The 12,890-nt window shown below is 46.3% G+C and overlaps 1 long non-coding RNA gene across 1 annotated transcript; it reads left to right on the top strand.

The window, feature by feature from the left end:
* Positions 1-1,840: 1,840 nt before the first annotated feature.
* Positions 1,841-4,072, top strand: LOC109491862. Its single transcript, XR_002145414.3, has 2 exons — positions 1,841-2,336; positions 2,565-4,072. It is a non-coding gene; the product is annotated as an uncharacterized LOC109491862 (long non-coding RNA).
* The last annotated feature ends 8,818 nt before the right edge of the window (positions 4,073-12,890 follow it).

Raw genomic sequence — 12,890 nt, 5'->3', positions numbered from 1 at the left:
TCACTTCTGATTAAACTTTAATGCAACTTCAGTCTCCAGAGTCCGTCCCGCATCCGACCTCAGTGTCTACATGTCAATACTGACACGGAGCTGGGCTTTGTATTCTTGTTTATCCGTTAGAAAGGGGAGGATATGTTTAAAAGGTAACTAATGGCTGGTTCATTGGTGTCTGGCAAATTTCAGTCTCGCATAGTGGGACTGGTCAGAGTCGGGGCACGCCCCCACGCCCTGCCTGTGTGCCGAGGATGCCTTATCCTTCCTCCTCGGTTTACTTTTTTGTGTGTTTCAGGAACGCGGGAGTCACAGACAGTAAAATATATTGGATGCCTTTTTGACTTTTTTTTTTAATTTTTTTTAACGTTTATTTATTTTTGAGACAGAGCATGAGTGGGGGAGGGTCAGAGAGAAGGAGACACAGAATCTGAAACAGGCTCCAGGCTCCAAGCTGTCAGCACAGAGCCTGATGTGGGGCTCGAACTCACGGACTGCCGGATCATGACCTGAGCCGAAGCCGGCCGCTTAACCCACCGAGCCACCCAGGCGCCCCTCCTTTTTGATGTTTTCAAAAAATATTTCATTTTTAGTTAATCTCTGCACCTAACGTGGGGATCAAACTCACAACCCTGAGATCAAGAGTCAAGTGCTCTACCCACTGAGCCAGCCAGATGCGCCTTTGAAGCCCTTTTTAAGAGCGAGATTTTCACATGCCTTGTCCTTCGTTATCCCAGCCATCCCATCCATGGTATTAATCCCAATTTACAGATCGGAAAAATGAGACCTACAGACACAAAATGACTTGCTTAGAATTACAAGCTAATAAATGGCAAAGCCAATGTGCAAACCCGGTTTGGACTGATTCTAAGGATGAAGTTCTTTCCTCCACCCCACACGGTTGCATTTGAAGGGAAATTATGGTAGATTTGAAGGTAAGAAAGGGGGCAGTGGTGCAATATTTGAAGTGAGAGGGAGTAATAAATACTTGCTACTTACTGTTAAGGGGAGAATTATAAAATAGTGCAGCCATATCAGCTCTTCCTTGCTCTAAAGCTACAAAAATTGTTGCTGGGAGATGAGACTTTTTCTGCTTAGGGTTATTTGTTGTAAAGAAAAATTTAAAACTACATCACTAAATTATAATTTAATGCCATTAAGATTTTCTGCCTGGGCAGAGGACCTTAACAGACGTCTCTCCAAAGAAGACATCCAGGTGGCCAACGGATACATGAAAAGATGCTCAACAGCACTCATCATCAGGGAAATGCAAATCAAAACTGCAGTGAGATATCACCTTTCATGTGTCAGAGTGACCAAAGTCAGAAGGACAAATAACGAGTGTTGGAGAGGATGTGGAGAAAAAGGAACCCTCGTGCACTGTTGGTGGGAATGCAAACTAGTGTGGTCATTGTGGAAAACAGTATGGAGGTTTTTCGAAAAACCATAAATAAAACTACTATACAATCTAGTAATTCCTCTACTGACTACCTACCCAAAGAAAACGAAAACACTAATGCACATCTATGTTTATTGCAGCATCATCTACGATCGCCAAGATATGGAAGCTGCCTAACTGTCCATCCATAGATGAATGGATAAAAAAGGTGTGGTATATCTACACAATGAAATATTTTCAGCCATAAAAAAAGAATGAGATCTTGCCATTTGCAACAGAAGGGAAGTGCTAAGTGAAATAAGTCAGAGAGAGATACCATAGGATTTCACTCGTGTGGAGTTTAAGAAACAAAGTAAATGAACAAACAAGAAGACAAATTAAAAAAGAGACTCAAATACAGAGAACAAACTGGTGGTTGCCAGAGAGGTGGGGGGGGGGGCGGGGCTGGGTGAAATAGATAAAAAGGATTAAATAGCACACTTAGCTTGATGAGCGCTGAGGAATGTAAAGAATTGTTGGATCATTATACTACACACCTGAAAGGAATATAAGTCTGTATGTTAATTTGACTCCAAAAAATGTTTTTTAATCTTCATTTATTTTTGAGAGCGTGAGCAGGGGAAGAACAGAGAGAAAAGGAGACACAGAATCCGAAGCAGGCTCCAGGCTCTGAGCTGTCAGCACAGAGCCCGACGTGGGGCTCGAACCCACGGAGCGCGAGATCATGACCCGAGCCGAAGTGGGACGCTCAACCGACTGAGCCACCCAGGCGCCCCAAAATTTTTTTTTTAAAGAAAGGATTTTCTACCTGGAATGCCCTCCTTCCCTTGACTCATTCTTTGAAATCAGTTCAGCTCAACATCACCCCTCCTCTGAATGCTGTCCCAGTGCTTTTCACATCCAGTGACTTCCTTGTTCTGTGTGCCGCACTTGAGAAGGGACTCAGGTATTATCAATAAAAAGACTGCCAGCCTATCACAAATCCACATGAAGTCCAGAGCCTTGATACAGTTTTCCTGAATTTTCTCATCAGTTTATATCTAGACAAACTGAGTAATTGGGCAGGGGATGAGTATCTATGACACTTTTTTCCCCTCTCGCCTCTTTCTCTCTTCCACCCCCCTCCCCCCAGCAATCTTCTCCATCTTGACCATCCCTCTGTCCTCTCTTCCAGGGCCCTGACTCCAACCTGGAAATAGAAAGGGAAGGTTATGATGCCCATTGCTCTCGGCCATGCTGGAGGGGTAGCCATTGATTTCTATGCCTACACCCCCTGGGCCATCCCCTAGAATGGCGCCTGCGCCATTGTTGGCCCATAATGAATATGCTGAATAACAGACACAAAAAATTGCTCAAGCCATTTGGATTCTCCCAGGTGGAAAATACATTAGATTTATAAAGGTTTTTTAAAATTTTTTCCCCATTTTTTTCTGTTGATGATATTTCTAACCTCTTAGCACAACTTTGACATGTAGTATAGCGGACATGTATGGTTTTCCTTCACCAAGCCGGAGCAAGGACAATATTGCATTCCCTGCACGCGTGGACCCCCCTCCAAGTCAACGAATGTGACACTTCTGCTCTATGTGAACTCCAGATAAAGCAATGTTGTTCTCTACCAGACGGTTCTAAGCTGGTTGGATATAAACCCAGAGCAGCCTGCGGCCTCCGTGCCACCCTGTGGGAAGGACCTACCTAAGAAAAAATTTCAAAAAGAAGAAGGCACAACAAGAGATGGAGAGACTGTCTCTTTGGCTTGAGATGTAGCGTCAACCATGCCTGAAGCTAAGTTCTGCCTGGACTTTCCAGTCTTGAGAGCCAATAAATTTCCCTTGTCACGTAAGCCACCTGAAGTTGGGTTCTTCTCACCTGTAACAAGAAGTCGGTACGGTGCGGTTATTAATGCTAATGAAATCCTTGTCTCTCTAAACAAAGCCCCCCCCCCCCCGCCCATGAAAGATAAAAGAGGGAAGAAAATAAAAGGCCAACGGGGAGCGAGAAACTTGTCTTATGCAAGCATATGGTAGTAATTTATCTACATGCTTGTAAGAATATGAGTATCTTGCAAGCATGCGTCCCCAGAGCCTAGCACAGTGTGTAAACATGGTTAAAACTCAGTATTTCTTGGTTGAATAAACCTGATTTAGTCCAGTTTTTAAGCTCTGGAGTCAACTGAACCTGTTCAAAGCCTGACCATTATTATTATTTTTTTTTAACGTTTATTTATTTTTGAGACCGAGAGAGGCAAAGCATGAACGGGAGAGGGTCAGAGAGAGGGAGACACAGAATCTGAAACAGGCTCCAGGCTCTGAGCTGTCAGCACAGAGCCCGACGTGGGGCTCGAACTCACGGACCGTGAGATCATGACCTGGGCAGAAGTCGGCCGCTTAACCGACTGGGCCACCCAGGCGCCCCAAAGCCTGACCGTTATTTATTAGCCGTGTGACTTTGGCCGAGTTACTTCATCTTTCCGATTTTGATTTCCTTGTCTGTCCAATGAGCGAGCACGCTAATGATTAGTACCGACTTCACATGTTGTAGGGAGAATGGAATAAGATCATGCACGGGGCATTCACGTGGTCAGTACGCCGTGACATGCCACGGCTGTGGCTACTACCAAACAAGAATGATTAGGACCTAGGCTTCCTCACGTTAACATTTCTATTAAAATGTTATTTGCTATCATGGCTTTTTTTTTTTTTAATGTGTATTTTTGAGAGAGCGGGCGCGCGAGCAGGGGAGGGGCAGAGAGAGAGAGAGAGGGGGAGCCAGAGGTCCCCTCTGGTGCAGAGCGGGCTCTGCACTGACAGCAGTGAGCAGGATGCGGGGCTCGAACTCACAAACAGCAAGATCATGACCCCAGTGGATGCTTAACCGACGGAGCCACCCAGGTGCCCCACTATGATGACATTTTAATGTATATTGGTTTGTCATATAATTATGTACCAGTTACCCTGAGCAGTGTGGGGGTTAGGGGCCTGACCCCTTGTGCAGTTGAAAATTTACGTATAACTTTTGACCCCCAAACTTAACTACTAACAACCTGCTGTTGACAGGAAGCCTTACCGATAACACAAACGGTCAATTGGCACAGATTTTGTGTGTTGCATGCATTATAGAGTCTTCGGACAGTAAAGCCAGCTAGAGAAATAAAATGCTATGAAGAGCATCCTAAGGAAGAGAAAATACATCTACGATACTTAGTGTATTTATCAAAAAAAATCCACGCATACGTGGACCCACGAGGTTCCAATGTGTGGCCTAAGGGTCAGCTGTACAGCCATGTGATCTTAGGCAAGTTACTTAACCTCTCTGAACCCAGTTTATTTCAAGTGAGCACGAATCTCATACCGCACATATCTGTTCTGGTGTTAAATGACCTAGGGCGTATTAAAACGCCTGGGTGGGATGTGGTGGTTGGAGTAGGCAGCCTGCAAGCTGGGCCCCAGTGACCTCCACCGTCTGGCTTTCATGCCTTGGGTTAGTTCGTTCTCTCTCTTTACAAATGCTGCATTGAGGCCAAGAGACCTGTTCTCTGTTCCTTGTTCCACGCTCTGCTCGTTCTCACCTTCTAACCTTTATTCCTTGGCTGGAGCCCGCTGCAGTCCTTGCTTGTCCACCTTTTAGATGGCCCGGAGGCCCTTTTAATGCCCTCTCTTTCTTGAGGCTTCTCTGATCCCTCCACCCCAATGCTGGCTGTTGGGAAGTCACCTCTTCTTCCTCTACACTTCGCAGCGGGTACTTATACCTTTCTTACGCCGTCTCCATGCTTCCCTCCTACCCTGTCAATTTTTATCCTGTCTGATCTAGCAATGCTCAAGCTGTACATTTGAAAAGTTAATGTCCATTCGTCTTTGCAACCTGTTCCGTGCCAGCACACGGCGACGTACGATAATGGGTACTCAGGTAAGTAGCGGTTGGGTAAATGATGCTGTGAGGAAGCGTAGGAGTAAATGGAGAATCATGAAAATAATTACATTTATGTTATCTCCTTCTTCTTGAATGCTGACATTTTCCACTGCCTTCAGTATACCCCCCCTGAAGTCGCATTTCTAGGATTCCAGCATTCATTAGTGAATTCATGTGCAACTACCTCAAAAAAAATTCCAAGTCAGCAGAAGGGAGCATTTCTATCCTATTAGCAGTCTAGTGTTAGTACAGCTATAACATTAAGGCGTTTTACAAATTATATTAATGACGCATCCATCCATTTATTTATCCAAAAAAAAAAAAAAAGTGTTTGTCCCCTGAAAAGATCAGCATGGAGGGCGATAAAATGAGCACCATTGTGTGATTCCTGCCTTCACAGTCCATCTGGGAAAACCACAAACTAGGGACAGGCTCACCAAGGCAAGGTGTTGAAGGACTTGACCTCCTTCGAGTGGTACTGACCAAAACGTTTCAAGCAAATGTACAGACAAAGGAATCGAAATCCATTACGATTTGGAGGCTTAAAATACTTTCAGGCACTGCCCTGAATTCACTGCTCCAGGCCTTCTCCAGCCTAGTAGGAAATGGACAATAATTAAAGTGTCAGGGGCGCCTGGGTGGCGCAGTCGGTTAAGCGTCCGACTTCAGCCAGGTCACGATCTCGCGGTCCGTGAGTTCGAGCCCCGCGTCAGGCTCTGGGCTGATGGCTCGGAGCCTGGAGCCTGTTTCCGATTCTGTGTCTCCCTCTCTCTCTGCCCCTCCCCCGTTCACGCTCTGTCTCTCTCTGTCCCAAAAATAAATAAACGTTGAAAAAAAAAAAAGTGTCAGTAGAACTGCCTTTGGATTTCCATGAAATGAATACCTGTGGTTCTGTATTTTCCTTGCCAACCTGTCCAGGTAGTTCTGAGAATCCATTCCAAAGCTATTCATCCCCTGATAATGCAGATTTATCAGGTACCAAAGACGTGGGCCTTGTGGTGAGGATGTGCTCCCACGAGGAGAGCAAACCCTTGGAATCCATCCGTGACCCTGGATTCGGAAGCTGAGTGGTGCGTTCTACCCCCTCCACTTCTCAATTGTCTGCAAGTTTCAAAGTTTGAACCCCAAGGCAGAAAGAGACTAAAAATCATTTCACATCACATGCTACAACCTTGAGGACATCGTGTTGATGAAAATAATCAAATGCTGTATGATTCTAGCTGTATGAGGTACCTTGTCAGATTCATAGCGACGGGGCGCCTGGGTTGCTAGGTCGGTTGAGGGTCTGCCTCTTGATTTTTCGGCTCAGGTCATGGTCTCACGGTTCGTGGGTTCCAGCCCCCCATGGGGCTCTGCGCTGACAGCACGGAGCCTGCTTGGGATTCTCCCCCGCCCCCCCCCGCCCTTCTCTCTGCCCCTACCTTGCTCTCTCTCAAAATAAATAAATAAACTTAAAAAAATTTCATAGAGACAGAAGTGGGATGGCGGATGGTGGGGGCAGGGGAGGGAGGAGTAGGAAGTTGTTAGTTAACAGGCACCGAGCTTCTGTTTCGCAAGACGAAAATGTTCTGGAGACTGGCTTCACAACAACGTGACTGTCCTTACTACCAAATTGTACGCTTAAACATGGAAAAAATGGTAAATGTTACGTTCTGTGTTTTTCACCACCATTAAAAGAAAATCATTTCAACACCCCCTCTGCCTTCAAACTGGACAAAACTTTAATGTGCCCCAACAGAAGGGAATTTCTTGTGTATTTAGAGATCTGGAGAAAATACTCCACTGTCTACTTCCTGCAATCCTGCCTGCCGTGCTCTGGGCCCTCCTTTATGAGGAGTTTCATTTTGAAATACACTAGAATACGTCTGGGGCAATGTAAGCCTTTTCCCAAAGGTTGCTCCCCAAAACCTCCTAAAAAAAAACCAAAAACCCAAACCCGAATTTACCAACTTTTGGCACATTGGAAGGTAACTTTGGAAATCACTGGGTGAAATCATTACGTTTCCTTTCTTTCTTCCTCTCTGCCAAGCAGAAGCAGGAATGGATATTGGCTGTTGTGATCATACCAGGCCAAGTGACCATTAAAAAAAAGAGGGAATCGTGAATGCTGGTTAATACTTACAGCCACACACATTTGTGAGTGCTTTTGCACGTGTTACCTCATTTAGTCCTTGTAACAACACTGTGAGGCAAGCGCCTCGCTGTCACCCCTGTTTTGTCGAGGAGAAAACTTTGGCAGGGAGGTATGCAGTAAATGACCCACGCTCATACTCCAGAAAGAGTTGGAACCAGGATTGAATTGCACGCAGTCCAGTCTTTATGACGATGCTCTAAAACCCCAGCCCGCACAGCCATTAGACCTAGTCAGGAAGGGCTCCCCATTCTGTGCTCTATGCTCTAAAGGATGCCCTCTCCCACCCACTGCACCCCTCCCCATGGAGAGGAGCCTACGGGCCAAGAAGCCATGACCACCTGAGTCCCGTGCCAGGTACTCTGAACCCCGTGTCCTCTTCCCAAACAGTCCTGGGCCCGCCTCTAGGACCTGCACAGCCTTCCTTCTTAAGCTGCCCCTTGTGGGTGCTACTGAACCCCCATGGTGCACACCAAGAGGCACCCAAGGGGTGACTGGGGAGCGAGGATGGGGCCCAGACGTGTGGACTAATGTATCCTCACGATGCAGGTCGAAACCAGAAGTGGACAGAGAAGGGAGAAGTCCTGAGGCTGGGGTTGGTTGTGGCCCACATGTCTCCATGCCACCATGTTCTGGCAGAGAACCCCAAGGACTCTGGGAACTCCAAATGTGGACTGGGCCCTCCGGCTCATTGCTATGAAGATTTGTTTGTTGGGGGCACCTGCGTGGCTCAGTCGGTTGAGCCTCCGACTCTTGATCTCAGCTCGGGTCTTGATCTTAGGGTTGTGAGTTTAAGCCCTGCGTTGGGCTCCACACTGGGCCTGGATCCCACTTAACACACACACACACACACACACACACAGAATATAAAGATTTGTTTGTTAAGAGCATAGAACATATAATAGGTTGTTGACTTGTTCCAAACTTTACACATTCAGAGGCAAGTGGGCTCCATTGACCATCTTACCCAGGACCCACCGTGTGAGGGGTGGGCCCTCTCCTTGTTAATCTGCTTTTCAGTAGTGGCTAGCCTCCGTGAAGTCCCCCAGGTGTCAGACACTGTTGTGAGCACTTTGTGTATATTCCCATTTTGTCTTTGTAGCAACACGACAAGACAGACGTCTCCATTTTCCACACACGGTTATGATCAGAAGCTGCACTATGGTAGCATTTTCTTCACCTCCCTTATCCTACAACAAGACTGAGCTACAGGAAGGAAGGAAGGAAGGAAGGAAGGAAGGAAGGAAGGAAGGAAGGAAGGAAGGAAGGAAGGAAGGAAGGAAGGAAGGAAGGAAGGAAGGGGAAGGGGAAGGGGAAGGGGAAGGGGAAGGGGAAGGGGAAGGGGAAGGGGAAGGGGAAGGGGAAGGGGAAGGGGAAGGGGAAGGGGAAGGGGAAGGGGAAGGGGAAGGGGAATAATGGGAAATAATAACTCTCCTTTTGTGACTCTAAAATCCTTTAAAAACACCAGGGACACCTGGGTGACTCAGTCGGTTAAGCGTCTCACGCTTTGATTTCGGCTCAGGTCATGATCTCACGATTTGTGAGTTCGAGTCCTGTGCGGGGCTCTGTGCTGACAGTGCTGAGCCTGTTTGGGATTCTCTTTCTCCCCCACCCCTGCTTATACTCTCTCTGTCTCTCTCTTTCAAAATAAAAATAAATAAACATTTAAAAAATGCAAAAATAAGTTATTTCCCAAATGATCTCATTTTAACCTCATGGTGTCCTGTGATCAAGAAAGTTCAGGGACTCTTTGCTCGTGTTACCAAAAAAAAAAAAAAAAAAAAAAAAAAAAAGCCAAGGGTCCTCAAGAGATTTGCTCAGGAAATTTGAATCTGTCGCTGGAAAAAGCAGGCCTGTGAACCTCTTATTTCCAGATTACCACCCTCGTCTTTGAAGGAAACCTTAAGATGATTCATATTCATTTTGCCAGATGGGAGGCCTTCACTCTTCCAAAGACACTGAATTAAAATGTCACTGTCCTTTCCCACAGGCGCATTTCCAAGAGGTAGTTACCAGTGTCCAACCTCCAGGCGTGGTCATTATGGAGATGGGTGGATGGGTGTCTTTTCACCATTATCACCATTATCAATAACCATGTGCCAAGGCTGGCCTGCTTTGTCCTTTTATTTAAAAATAGGAAGAGGAGGAGGAGAGGTTGAGGGAGGGAGGGTGAGCAAGGAATATCTTGCTTCCTGTCCCCCCCCCCCCCCCCCCCCTTCAACTTGAATCTGAGAATTTGCCTCCGGCTTTCTCTTTTCCAACCAAGCAAAAAATATCTTAAAAGCGAAGTGAAAAGATGGCCTAATGATGTAGTTAAATATTTCCGATGTGACAATTCTTCAAAGGCCGGGAAGGGACGTAAGCTTATAATTGGGGCGAAGAGTATGTTCTGTTCTGTGCTGGGCACACAGTTCCTTGGGCCAGGTTGTCACAAGGCTGGGCCTGAGACTCTCAAGGCTGCATCTACCCGGTCCTTACCCGGCCCCGTGACATCTCACGTATTTGTATCGTCATGCGTTCCGTTTGGCACAGTCATTCAGTTAGCATTAGGGCAAGTTCCCCGGGAAGCAGACTCCGCCAGAGGGAGGTTAGCTGGGGTTGCTCTCAGAAACAGCACGGGGAAGGGAGTGAGGGAAGAAGAAGTGGGTGGAGGGGGAAGCTGAACCGCCATGCACTTGCCCGAGGGGCCACAGGCAGCTCTGGAGCCGGGCTGGCCCATCAGAGTTACCCTAACCTGGCATCCCAGGGTGGGGCTCGGCTTCTGTAGCTCCATACGGACTCTTCACTCTGGGGAGCAGCCTCCAGCTGGTGAGACAGAACCTTGGGCCAGCAGTTCCCTGCAGCCCGGGGCAATTTCCAGAGAAGGAAGGAGGTACCAGAAACTGGGGGGGGGGGGGGGCGGGGGATGAGTGCCTTGGTCCTGAAGGGGATCGGGGTGGCCTACTCCATTATTCGTTGTAGGTGTCCTCTTCCCTCAGGATACAAGGTGGTGGAGGCAGCCATCTTGTGTTTGCCCTGCATTTGCTCCCCCAGGGCCCACAGCCCCCGTTGGCACACAATAGGTGCTCAGTGCACGGTTGTGGAAGTAATACAGAATGGGTTGACACTTTTCATTCTGCGTATTTCTTATCACCTTAAACATGGAGGCAGATGGATTCCTGTAACACATTTCCCTAGAAATATTTTTAAAAAATTTTAATGTTTATTTTTGAGAGAAAGAGAGACAGAGTATGAGCGAGGGAAGGGCAGAGAGAGAGAGAGAGAGACAGAATCTGAAGCAGGCTCCAGGCTCTGAGCTGCCAGCACAGAGCCCGATGCGGAACTTGAACCCACAAACTGCGAGATCATGACCTGAGCCGAAGTCGGACGCTTGACCGACTGAGCCACCCAGGGGCCCCTTCTTTCTTTCCAAGTCCAGTCTAGAATCACACAATGCATTTAGTGGCCCTATCTCTCTAGCATTTTTTAATCTGGAGAGTTCCTCAACTTCTTTTTGTCTTTCACGACACTGATATTTTTGAAACACTCGGTCTGGTTGTTTTGCACAGTGTTCCTCAGTTCGCTTTTGTCTGATTGTTCCCTCATGATACATGCAGGTTAAACATTTTTGACAGGAATACTATATATGTGATGCTGTGTTCTCAGGAATCACACTGGGAGGCAGATGATGCTGTTTGTTCCATTATTGGTCACGTTAAATTGGATCATTTGGTTAAGGCAATGTCTGCCAGGCTGATCTATATCAAAAATATCCTTTTCTTGGGGTACCTGGATGGTTCAGTCAGTTAAGTGTCTGATTCCTGATTTCTGTTCAGGTCATGATCTCACGGTTCATGAGTTTGAGCCCCACATCGAGCTCCATGCGTTGGTGCAGAAACTGCTTGGGATTCCCTTTCTCTGTGCCCCTTCCCCACTCATTCTCTCTCTTTCTCTCTTTCTCTCTCTCTCTCTCTCTCTCTCTGTTCCCTCCTGCACCAAAAATAAATAAATAAACTTAAAAACATTTTTTTAATGTTTATTTCTTTTTGAGAGAGAGAGAGAGAGAGAGACCACGAACAGGGGAGGAGCAGAGAGAGAGACACATACACACACAGAATCCGAAGCAGGCTTCAGGCTCTGGGCTGTCAGCACAGAGCCCGATGCAGGCCCCGAACTCACCAACCGTGAGATCGTGACCTGAGCTGAAGTCGGATGTTCAACTGACTGAGCCACCCAGCCGCCCCTAAATAAATAAACTTAAAAAAAAAATTATCCTTTTCTCTTTGTATTTAATGATTGTGATGTGACACTCTGAGACTGTATGAGTTCCCTGTTTCCCCAAAATTGTTCTGTCAATGACTTTAGCATCGTTGGTGATTCTTGCTTAACGCAAGTGTTATCGTGATTATAAAACAACATAACACTTTTGGAAATAAAAATATCTCACCTGGCTGGCAAACACTGATTGTAACATCTCTGTAGTTGGACATTCAACATGTTATAAAACCGTCATAAGAATATAGATCATAGGATTCCTCATCGGAAGTACAGGTCAGGCCCAGACTTCGCCACACTGGATAACTACCCTCTAAAGTTTTTATTGAATGAACTGGAGATGAGAAATAGAAACCCATATCGTTCTTGGGACTCGAAGCAGAATTAGGCTCTTGTCACAATGGGATCAATCGAAGAATTCTATGTGCTGTGCCCTAGATGTGAATGTGGAGAGGCTGGAAGGACACCCAGGGTTTCTTGGACTGTTCAGTCTCTAAGATACGTGCAGAATCAAATAACAAAGAAATGAATACTGTAGGAAGGAAAAGTACTACTGGCAAAACCCCACTGAGTCGTCAGCTGTTAATAGCATGGAGGTATATTCAACCTAATTTTCCCGATGTGTTTTCTAAGTATCTATCTATCTATATACCTACATACATGAATGTTTGTGCTTACACATTTCAAAGGGCTTATATTTTATATATTACCTGTATATGACCAATACATAGAGTGGTATGTAAGTAAATGTATAAAGATAGGTTACCTCCCTAATAAAAAAATTTTTTTAAGTTTACTTATTTTGAAAAAGAGAGCAAGGGAGGGGCAGAGAGAGGGGGAAAGAAAATCCACACTGTCAGGCTCCACACTGTCCGCACAGAGCCCAGCACGGGGCTCAGTCCCACAAACCATGAGATCATGACTGAAGCCAAAATCAAGAGTGGGACGCTTACCCGGCTCAGCCACCCAGGCGCCCCTACTTACAATCTTGGTGAGATGACAATGGACTATTCATGTCGCGGTGGTCGTGTAAATTGTTCACATAGCTGTGCAGTGCCCTGTGCTTTTATTTATTTATTTTTTTGTGCAATACCAGTTTTGCTTGACTTCAGTGATCTTCTTGTTCCTTCCTTTGCATAGTTTGCTAGCTTCCTGGCACCAATTCACTCCCAGACTCTCAGCCAGCAGTATAAACCTCTTCTTATT

This window comes from Felis catus, chromosome D1, assembly GCF_018350175.1.
Source record: "Felis catus isolate Fca126 chromosome D1, F.catus_Fca126_mat1.0, whole genome shotgun sequence".
In the NCBI taxonomy this organism is placed as follows: Eukaryota; Metazoa; Chordata; class Mammalia; order Carnivora; family Felidae; genus Felis; species Felis catus.
The sequence above is the reverse complement of the archived record's forward strand: the minus strand, read 5'-3'. Positions and strand labels throughout refer to the sequence as shown.